Source organism: Amblyomma americanum, chromosome 4, assembly GCF_052857255.1.
Source record: "Amblyomma americanum isolate KBUSLIRL-KWMA chromosome 4, ASM5285725v1, whole genome shotgun sequence".
Taxonomy (NCBI): domain Eukaryota; kingdom Metazoa; phylum Arthropoda; class Arachnida; order Ixodida; family Ixodidae; genus Amblyomma; species Amblyomma americanum.
In genome coordinates, this window is record NC_135500.1 from 20029295 (window position 1) to 20040045 (window position 10751).

Sequence of the window (10751 nt, forward strand, 5' to 3'; positions counted from 1 at the left end):
TAAGCCAAGCGCCGAGAAGATGTTATGATCTTTTAGTGACGAATTATTGTAGACTATATTTCTTAGTATGTTCCTTAACAAAGAATCCACGCGGTTTTGCCATCGGGTGGGGCAAAAAGCAAAGACGGTAATCCCATATCGAAGAGTGCTGTAGACCAAAGCATGTGCTATCGTTTTTTTTTTTACTTGAAACAGTACGATAGCCTTGATGTTGATAAGTAACCATGCAGCGCTCCTGAGTTATCGCAGACCTTTGATAGCTGAGTGTGCCACGACATATCACTGTTGAAAAATTTTACCGAGTTCACGTAGGTAATTGGCACGCATCGACAGGAATGACAGTTGTGACTGCGTAGAAAAACTGGCGCATCTATTGCGGTTCATTTTAAAGGGGATCTGAAGCAAACAAGCTGGGTTTTTGAGGCGTTAGCCTTTACATGATTATCAGCGAACCAAGTCATTGTTTTGTATATATTACATTGGAGATTCGAGATAGCCATGGTATAAGAAATATGTGTTGAGAGCAAAACAGTGTTATCAGCGTATTGAAATATTTAACCTTTTGAGACAACCCTAGATTAATCATTAATAAATATATTGAAAAGTAGAGGTTATAGTATGGAACCCTGAGGAACTACGGCCTTCAGTGGAAGTTTACGACTTGCGCTTTTGATTTCGTCTAAGACAACTACTTGAAATCGTTCGGCGAGATAGCTTTTGAGAACATCGTAAAATAGCCCCCTAAGACCACTGGAATATAATTTTTGTAATAATATCTCGTGATGAACTGTCTCTAAAGCTTTTGATATGTTCAAGAATAAAGCAACGCTAAACAAATTTTCGTCAAAAGATGAAAATAGTTCATCAGAGAATTCTTCTAGAAGGGTTACCGTACCACGGCCGGCTACAAAACCAAACTGTCGAGTCGACAGAATTGAAAATTTTTCAACAATGGAAGACATGGATTTCAAAAGAAAATTTCAATAATCTGAGAAAGTATGTGTAGGATTGAAATAGGCCGGTAGTTTTTCATGTTATCCCTTTTCCCTCCTTTATATAACGGGTTAACAATCGCAGTTTTAAGCTCCTTGGGGATAAACGCGGTATCAAGAAAACCGTTTAACATAAAGAGCAGGATACTGGATAATGCTGCAAAGTTTCTGTGTAGCAAATTCGCGGATAAGCCGTCGATGCCAGGAGGCTTATTGCGCTTAAAGCTGAAAATTATTTGGTGATGGTCATTTTCTGAAAATCTAGATAGGAAAGCGGACGCTGATATAGAATCCTTGTATTGGACGGCCTGGCAAGAAGATCCATTCTCAGAAGCCAGTGCAAACAGATGGTTGAACTTATCTGCGACCTCGTCCGAATCGCCTGGAAAAAACGAAATTGGGGAAATGTTTGCAGCGTTCTTGCCACGAAGATAATTTATCAGTGACCATGTTTTTAATAATAATAATAATAATAATAATAATAATAATAATAATAATAATAATAATAAGATGAATGAATGAGAATGAGATGACGTAAAGGGGAGCAATGACTTGCTGCTTCGTGGCTCGTAAGACCAACACGAGCCACAAAACAGCAAGCCATTATTCCCCTTTACGTTGTAGCACCCTCTCTTGGGCGGCGCCGACAACCCGGCTAGCGCGCGAGACCACTGCTACGCGCCGACACCAGAACAGAACTGCCAGCCGTGGCTGCACGAGCCACGACCAGGTGCCGTCTTTATTCTCTTCGCAGGGTGGCGCGCGCTAGCCGGGTTGTCGGCGCAGCCCAAGAGAGGGTGACCAAGGACGAGCAATGACCGATCCCGCAACATCCACGCAGTAGGATTAGCGTCCGCCGGACGTCTCGTCGCTGCAGGTCCGCCTTCCACCTTTCTGGCCCCAGAACCCGGAAGTTTGGTTCCACCAGGTTGAGGCGCAATTTTGCCTAGCACGCATCACGTCGGAGACGACGCGCTACTACCATGTTGCCTCAAGTCTGCCTCCTGACGTTGCCGGTGAGCTCTCCGACGTTCTCTCCGCCCCCATGGGTGCTACACCATATCAGCAACTAAAAACCAAGGTGCTGGAGAGATTTATGCCGTCGGACCGCACCAGCCTCCAGCACCTCCTTGCCGGGGAAGACCTTGGCGACCGGCTCCCCTCCCAGCTTCTGCGCCGCATGCAACAGCTTCTCGGTGAGCGCGACATCCCCAAGCACTCAGCGTTGCTTCGAGAGCTTTTCCTCCAACACCTTCCCCAGCCCATCCGCCTCGTCCTTGCGGCGGCCGGTGACGTCACACTCGACCTCCTGGCTGAGCTCGCAGATAACGTTCATGAGGCCACCTCCCCGTCCTTCACTGCTGTTTTCGCCGCCAAGAGACCCAGCGATTTCGCGCCTTGAGGCCCGTCTAGAGGAGCTTGCCGCCTCAGTCGCCGCACTCCGGAGCCGACCTCTGGAGACCCGTCCGTCTCGTTTTGATCATCGCGCTCTTTCGCGCTCACGTCAAGCTCGGAGTCCCAGCCCTACATCTCTCTGCTGGTACCACAGGCGTTTTCGCAACTGAGCCACGAAGTGTACACCGCCCTGTTCGTGGCCAGGAAACGCCCGCCGGGATCACTAACGGCGGCGTGTGGTTCCCCCAGTCATTCAAGCCGCCTGTTCATGGTCACTGACAAGTTCTCCGGCACCCGGTTTCTTATCGACACGGGCGCCGAAATCAGCGTGGTTCCACCGACTAAGGCAGATCGTTCCAAGCCATCACGACTGTCGCTCCGGGCTGCCAACGCCTCGTCTATACCCACGTATGGGCTACGATCTCTCACCCTCGACTTCGGCCTACGCCGCACTTTTCGATGGATCTTCGTCATCGCAGACGTGGTTCGCCCGATCATCGGCTCAGACTTCCTCCCCTACTTCGACTTAGACGTCAGCGTGCGGCATCGTCGCCTTACCGATGGTCTTACTCATCTCTCCATCTCGGGAGTCTCGTCCGACCTTGCTCTCATGGGCATTCGCACGCTGATACCTTCCTCTCAGTTCGAAAAAGTGTTGGCGGATTTCCCGGAGCTAACTAAGCCATGCAACCTCACTCAGGCGCCTAAACTTACTGTGACACACTGCATCGTCACCCGGGGTCCACCCGCAGCTGCTCGACCGCGCCGCTTGTTTGGAGACCGTCAAGCTATCGCGAAACGTCAGTTTGACCACATGCTGGAGCTCGGCATTATACGCCCGTCGTCCAGCGCGTGGGCGTCTCCGCTGCATCTAGTGCCCAAGCGTGATCCCGGTGACTGGCGTTCCTGCGGCGACTATCGGACGTTTAATGCCAACACTGTCCACGACAGCTATCCGCTGCCCCACATCCAGGACTTTACATCGCGCCTCGCCGGCTGCGCCATTTTTAGCAAAGTTGACCCGGTTAAGGCATATCACCGAATTCTCATTGAACCCGCCGACATACCTAAGACCGCCATCACGACGCCCATTGGTTTGTTTGAGTACGTCCGGATGCTTTCTGGACTATGCAATTCGGCTGAAACCTTCCAGCGGTTCATTGTTGAGGTCACGCGAGGCCTACCGTGTGTATTCGCGTACCTTGACGATGTCCTCATCGCCAGCCCTACACCTCATGATCATAAGCAAGACCTACGTGCTTTGTTCAAGCGTCTACAGCACTACGGCCTGGTTGTGAATGCCTCCAAGTGTGTTTTCGATGCTTCTGAGCTCGAGGTTCTGGGTCATCACATATCCTCAGTGGGTATCCGCCCTCTCGCGTCCCACGTCCAGACCATCGAGAATTTTCCCCTGCCCTCAACCTGCGCCTCCTGCGACGATTCCTGGGGCTGGTGAATTTCTCCCGCCGCTTTATGCCGCACTGTGCAGAGCTACTTCGCCCGCTTACCGACCTCCTCCGGTCAACCGCTGGCCCGTCCTCCGCAATCTCTTGGTCATCAGAAGCCCAGGCCGCCTTTACTGCCGCGAAGCAAGCAGTCGTTAACGCCGTGCTTCTAGTCCATCCGCGCAACGACGCCCCTACGAGATTGATGGAGGATGCCTCCAGCGTGGCCATCGGAGCCGTCTTACAGCAGTACATTAACTCCGAGTGGAGACCATTGTCTTTTTACTCTCGGAAGCTACTTCCTGCTGAGACCCGCTACAGCGTCTTCGGTCGAGAGCTCCTAGCCATCTACTCCGCTATCCAGCACTTTCGGCATTTTGTAGAAGGATGCAAGTTTCACGTGCTAACCGATCATAAACCGCTGGCATGTGTGTTCCGGACCAACTCATCGAAGTACGTGTCACGTGAACTCCGTCAGCTCGCTTATATCTCGGAGTTTACTACCGACATCCGGCATGTGAAAGGTGCAGCCAACACCGCCGCTGACGCCCTCTCTCGTATAGTCGCGGTAGACGCTCCATCTTCCACCGTCGACTGGGCCGCATTCGCTTCTGCCCAGCAGAATGACGATGAGCTCTCCGCTTTTCGAGCGAACCCTCGTTCTCTCCGATTACGGCTTGTGCCCCATCCTTGCTCGCCTGAGCCCTTGTGGTGCGATGTTTCAACGAACTTTCCTCGACCTTTTGTTCCGGCTTCACTACCTCGCCCTATCTTCCATTCTCTCCATGACATATGCCATCCAGGCATTCGGGCTACTCAGCGCCTTCTCACCCAGCGCTATGTTTGGTCCGGAATCAACGCTGATGTGCGTGCTTGGACGCGGCTGTGCCTACCTTGTCAGTCGACGAAGATCTGTTGACATACCAAGACACCTTCCCAAGCCTTTCTACTCCCTGGCCGTCGTTTCGACCATGTTCATCTCGACATCGTGGGCCCTCTACCCATCTCTCGAGGCTACCGCTATATCTGGACCATAGTCCACCGCTTCACTCATAGACTGTTTCGCGCGCCTTCAATTCTGCGTGGGTATCTCGATTTGGTTGTCCTGGCACTGTGACAACCGACCGTGGACGCCAGTTTAAGTCCTCCCTGTTTGCTTCCCTTAATAATATTCTCGGCGCCAGGCATTGCCGTACCACTGCATATCACCCGTGTGCTAACCCACACGTGTGCATGATGGACCTCCTTCACCGCCAATTGAAGGCCGCCCTCGCTGCCCGCCTCAATTGCGCCTCCTGGGTCGACTTTTTGCCCCTTGTGCTGCTTGGTCTAAGGGCCGTCATCCGAGAAGACTTACAGCGCTCAGCTGCAGAGCTCGTGTATGGTAGTGCTTTGCGTCTTCCAGGCGACTTCTTTACATCCCAGCAGCTTCCAGCCCAGCCTCAAGAAATACTCCAACGCCTGCTGGACTGCGTTAAGGACCTCCGGCCTACCACCCCCCCCCCCCCCACGTCCGTACCGCCACCATACCATTTTCGTACACCCCGACCTGGCCACATCGACCCACGTTTTTATGCGCCGCGACGCTGTCCCAGCTCCACTCACACCGGCTTACGACGGACCTTTCCGCGTTCTCCGGCGCACCCCGAAAACCGCCACCATCCTCCAAAACGGCCGCGAAGAGACCGTCAGTCTAGACCGCCTTAAACCGGCTTAAGAGCGTACGTTGTTGGGCTAGTCGGTCAATCATAGTAAATACAAGAAGGGGGGTACTGCGCACAAAAAGACAAGGACAAGAAGATAACACAACAGGCGCAGACTCGCGACTAACTTTATTGACAACACGACACTCCTTAAATAGTTTCAAACTGTCACATCACACACATGTGGAAACCAAAAACTTGTCTTCATTCTGATACAGTTTCATTCTGATACAGTTTCATTCTGATAATAGTTTCAAACTGTCACATCACACACAAGTGGAAACCAAAAACTTGACTTCATTCTGATACAGTTTGATAGAAGGGTCACTTACGCAATCTTTATCCTTCTGTTTGATACAAAACGCCTCCGCCAACTCACGCGCCACCTGGTCACGGCTCCTCTTCAAAACTTTTGTATCTGTCAGCAAAGGCAGGCAAGGGTTATTGCGCGTAGCATCCGGGCATGCGCCACAATGCAGGGGTAAATTCGACCCTGTCCCTGATTTCATGGAACGCTGGTGTTCCCTTAAGCGCTCATTCAGACATCGGCCTGTCTGACCGATATATATCCTGCCACAGGTGAGGGGAATCTGGTATACGACACCCGTCTGGCACCTGACAAAACGAGTGGCATGACGCTTCTCGCAGTCCGCTTTCCTCTTCCCCCCGGACATGACCTGAGGGCACAATGAGGCCAACTTGCATGGGGCGGTAAAAACTACCGGCACTCCGTAGCGTTTCGCCACGTTCTTCAAGTTGTGGGATATTCTGTGGATATACGGTAGAACCACTGGCCTCATTTCCTTAGAACGGCCAATATCCCGGCACTTACTATCTTTCAGTTTGCGCAGAAGCTTCTCTGCCACTGCAACAATGATTGAGGCAGGAAAACCAGCCTTCGTCATCCTCATTACCTGATTATTGAGGCTCTCGTGCATCAGGTGAGCGCAAGACTTAGACAAGGCGCCCTGTAAGCAATACGTTCCGATAGCCCGTTTAACAGTCTTGGAATGTGCTGACCTGAAAGGCAACTTACCACGTGTACGGAAAGACCTGTTGCCTTTCAGGTCAGCACATTCCAAGACTGTTAAACGGGCTATCGGAACGTATTGCTTACAGGGCGCCTTGTCTAAGTCTTGCGCTCACCTGATGCACGAGAGCCTCAATAATCAGGTAATGAGGATGACGAAGGCTGGTTTTCCTGCCTCAATCATTGTTGCAGTGGCAGAGAAGCTTCTGCGCAAACTGAAAGATAGTAAGTGCCGGGATATTGGCCGTTCTAAGGAAATGAGGCCAGTGGTTCTACCGTATATCCACAGAATATCCCACAACTTGAAGAACGTGGCGAAACGCTACGGAGTGCCGGTAGTTTTTACCGCCCCATGCAAGTTGGCCTCATTGTGCCCTCAGGTCATGTCCGGGGGGAAGAGGAAAGCGGACTGCGAGAAGCGTCATGCCACTCGTTTTGTCAGGTGCCAGACGGGTGTCGTATACCAGATTCCCCTCACCTGTGGCAGGATATATATCGGTCAGACAGGCCGATGTCTGAATGAGCGCTTAAGGGAACACCAGCGTTCCATGAAATCAGGGACAGGGTCGAATTTACCCCTGCATTGTGGCGCATGCCCGGATGCTACGCGCAATAACCCTTGCCTGCCTTTGCTGACAGATACAAAAGTTTTGAAGAGGAGCCGTGACCAGGTGGCGCGTGAGTTGGCGGAGGCGTTTTGTATCAAACAGAAGGATAAAGATTGCGTAAGTGACCCTTCTATCAAACTGTATCAGAATGAAGTCAAGTTTTTGGTTTCCACTTGTGTGTGATGTGACAGTTTGAAACTATTATCAGAATGAAACTGTATCAGAATGAAACTGTATCAGAATGAAGACAAGTTTTTGGTTTCCACATGTGTGTGATGTGACAGTTTGAAACTATTTAAGGAGTGTCGTGTTGTCAATAAAGTTAGTCGCGAGTCTGCGCCTGTTGTGTTATCTTCTTGTCCTTGTCTTTTTGTGCGCAGTACCCCCCTTCTTGTATTTACTAAACCGGCTTACATGGAGACCGCCCTGTAACGACTCCCAGCGCCGCCTGACCTAGTGCTCGAGTGCCATCGCCGGCCCTCCGTCCGTTTCGACTTCCAGTCTAGGCGGGGGACTCTGTAGCACCCGCTCTTGGGCGGCGTCGACAACCCGGCTAGCGCGCGCCACCCTGCGAAGAGAATCAAAACAGCACCTGGTCGTGGCTCGTGCAGCCACGGCTGGCAATTCTGTTCTGGTGTCGGCTCGTAGCAGTGGTCTCGTTTCATTCGCTCCTGAGGCGTTAGGCCTACAACGTCATCTCATTCTAAGCTGGTTAAACGTGCCGTGGCAAAATCATGCTTTGAGAATGCGCTTAACAAATCTGGCATGCGCTCCATGCAAGATAGCTTCTTTCACCAAACTGATCGGCTCATAAAGGCTGGTTATCCGAAGCAGCTGCTAGTGTCAGTGTCAGACTCGATTCTGGGTAGTTTGAGCAAAAACAGAAAAGGGGAACGGATGGGCTCATTGACGCGAAAGGAAAAAGAAAAAAAAACCACTGTTGTGCCTTACATTCATCATTTCTCCCACAGACTGAAAAAGATAGCAAATAGGGCATGTGTCAAAGTCATCTTTCGTCTCCTGATAAGCTTGGGAAGATGTGCAAAATGGTTAATACCGATTTCGTTCCTAGAGAGTGCGACATCAATCATGAAAACGAATTCGTCTCCTGTGAAGAAGGTGTAGTCTATGCCATTCCTTTGTCATGTGGCAAGCTTTATGTAGGTCAGACGGGGAGATGCCTCAATGAACGCCTGAAGAAGCACAATAACAATGTGCATAACAATATAAAAGGGCATCTTGGCATCCACTGTAGAGACTGTGAGAGCAAAACTTGTCATCCTTACTTAACTCGCACACAAGTCTTAACTAAGCACAGTAACCAACTAACACGTGAAATGATTGAAGCAGCGCGCATCGCCTAGTCAAAAGACGCCTGCGTTAGCAGCCCCTCTTTATCGATTGGTCCCAAAGAACTGGCATTTGTAGCGGGTGGGAAATGATCTCAGTAATCGTCCCTGTTCTGTGCAGCATGTTTGAATGACTTGAATCTATGAATGGTTGTATGCTTTCTTCTTTTTGTTGGAACTGTATATATGGCTAGTGCCAAGCAATAAACTTCAGTGGCAAGTCAGCGCTCGTCTGTGTCGTATCTTCCTCGTGTCCCTGTCAAAGTGCGCGCTGTTCTGTTTTAAAAATGACTTACCACTCGCCCAAGCATCCGTTCTAACGAATCTACAAATTTGCTATTGATGCCTGGACGTTTTAAACCATATTTAAAAAGTGGATTTATCTATCTCGACTAATTATTGAAGTAGGACGAGGGAAAAAAAGTACTGTAACTTAAGATAAACCCTAGCAATATCCACGCAATTTCAGTTCTAAAGAACGCTTACGCTATTTCACAATCTTGGTCCAAGTTAGATGGGACACCCTGCATATTTAAAAGCACGCGCGCGCACACACGCGCGCGCGCACGCACGCACGCACGCACACGCACGCTCACCCACGCACACACCCGCGCGCGCGCGCGCACACACACACACACACACACACACACACACACACACACACACACACACACACACACACACACACACACACACACACACACACACACACACACACACACACACACACACACACACACACACACACACACGCACGCACGCGCGCACGCACGCACGCACGCACGAACAGACACAAGCAAGACACATACCATCAGCCTCCACCTTAGGCTCGGACTGCGTCACCTTCAACAGTGCGGCAACGGCCGAAGTACTTTGCGAATTAGGCCCGCTGTCCCTGTAATGGCTACTGTCGCTGTCAAATGGGTTGTGCACCCTCGCTCCGATACGGGACTCCACGTCTCCAACTCGGCTTAGCTCGTCGTTCAGACGGCTCGGTGGCGGCGGGTCTCCCTTTGAAGAAGGCCACACAAGTTAAGCAATAATGTTAGTGAAATTCGCTCATTTTCAAGCGCCTACAAACAAGGGAAATTTCACATGATGTACTACAGCATGAAAGCTATTATCTTTGCGAAACGAAGCTGAAGCGGGGCCAGAAAATGTACTCCCTGCGGAAGGATCATTAGATCCTCCCTGCGGAAGGATCATTAGAGGGGTCACGACACCGCACGCTGCACCATGCTCAATCCGCTGCTGACATTACAGGTTCTGCTGTTCTGGCTGCCTGCTGCTGAATGCCCCTTCCCTCAAGTCCCGTCAACCGTTCACGGTGCGGAGTGCGCAGTCAATGACCGTGTGCTCGGCACGGTACCCAACGGCGCTCCGAACCTAGCCCGCATACCGCTGCTCGCCTGGCAACCCATTCCTTCATCGACGTCGTTATGGTGGCTAGATTGGAAAGGTGTGAAAACCGGCAGGGAAACATGGCCCCACAGCGCGCCGATGCCGTGTGGCGGCGCTGACGGCAGAGGCGCGGTAAGGCGCGCAGCCAAAATGAGCGCATCGCCTAGGCTAAATTTAACCACTGAAGCGGAATTAAGCCCGTTTTGCTTATCGCGCGTTTTAATAATAATTGGTTTTTCGGTCGAAAGGAAATGGCGCAGTATCTGTCTCACATCTCGGCGGACACCTGAACCGCGCCGTAAGGGAAGGGATAAAGGAGGGAGTGAAAGAAGAAAGGAAGAATAGATGCCGTAGTGGAGGGCTCCGGAATAATTTTGACCACCTGGGGATCTTTAACGTGCACTGACATCGCACAGCACACGGGCGCCTTAGCGTTTTTCCTCCATAAAAACGCAGCCGCCGCGGTCGGGTTCGAACCCGGGAACTCCGGATCAGTAGTCGAGCGCTCTAACCACTGAGCCACCGCGGCGGGGCGCGCGTTTTCTGCTAGTGTCAAAGAATGAATATTTATCATAAAATAGTGTTTCATAAACTCGCATCATTATTCCCTTGAAATATGCTGCTTCACAAGCCGAGTTTGCATTGCATAGCTGAACTGATGCGCGTTTTGTGCATGCACATTTCGAGACGCTGCCCAAGATGTGAGGGACGCTGTTAATGCCGCAGCGGAAGGTTGTGGAATAATTTAAACGACCTGGGTTTCAACGTGCACTGACTCTCTGCGTTGCGCCGCCAGCGAAACGCCGCCACTACACGTACGTACGGCGA

General features: G+C 51.2%; 1 non-coding gene across 1 annotated transcript; it reads right to left on the reverse strand.

Annotated features, from left to right (window-relative positions):
- Positions 1 to 10380: 10380 nt before the first annotated feature.
- Positions 10381 to 10452, reverse strand: TRNAS-ACU (transfer RNA serine (anticodon ACU)). Its single transcript has one exon. It is a non-coding gene; the product is annotated as a tRNA-Ser (tRNA).
- Between the last annotated feature and the right edge of the window lie 299 nt (positions 10453 to 10751).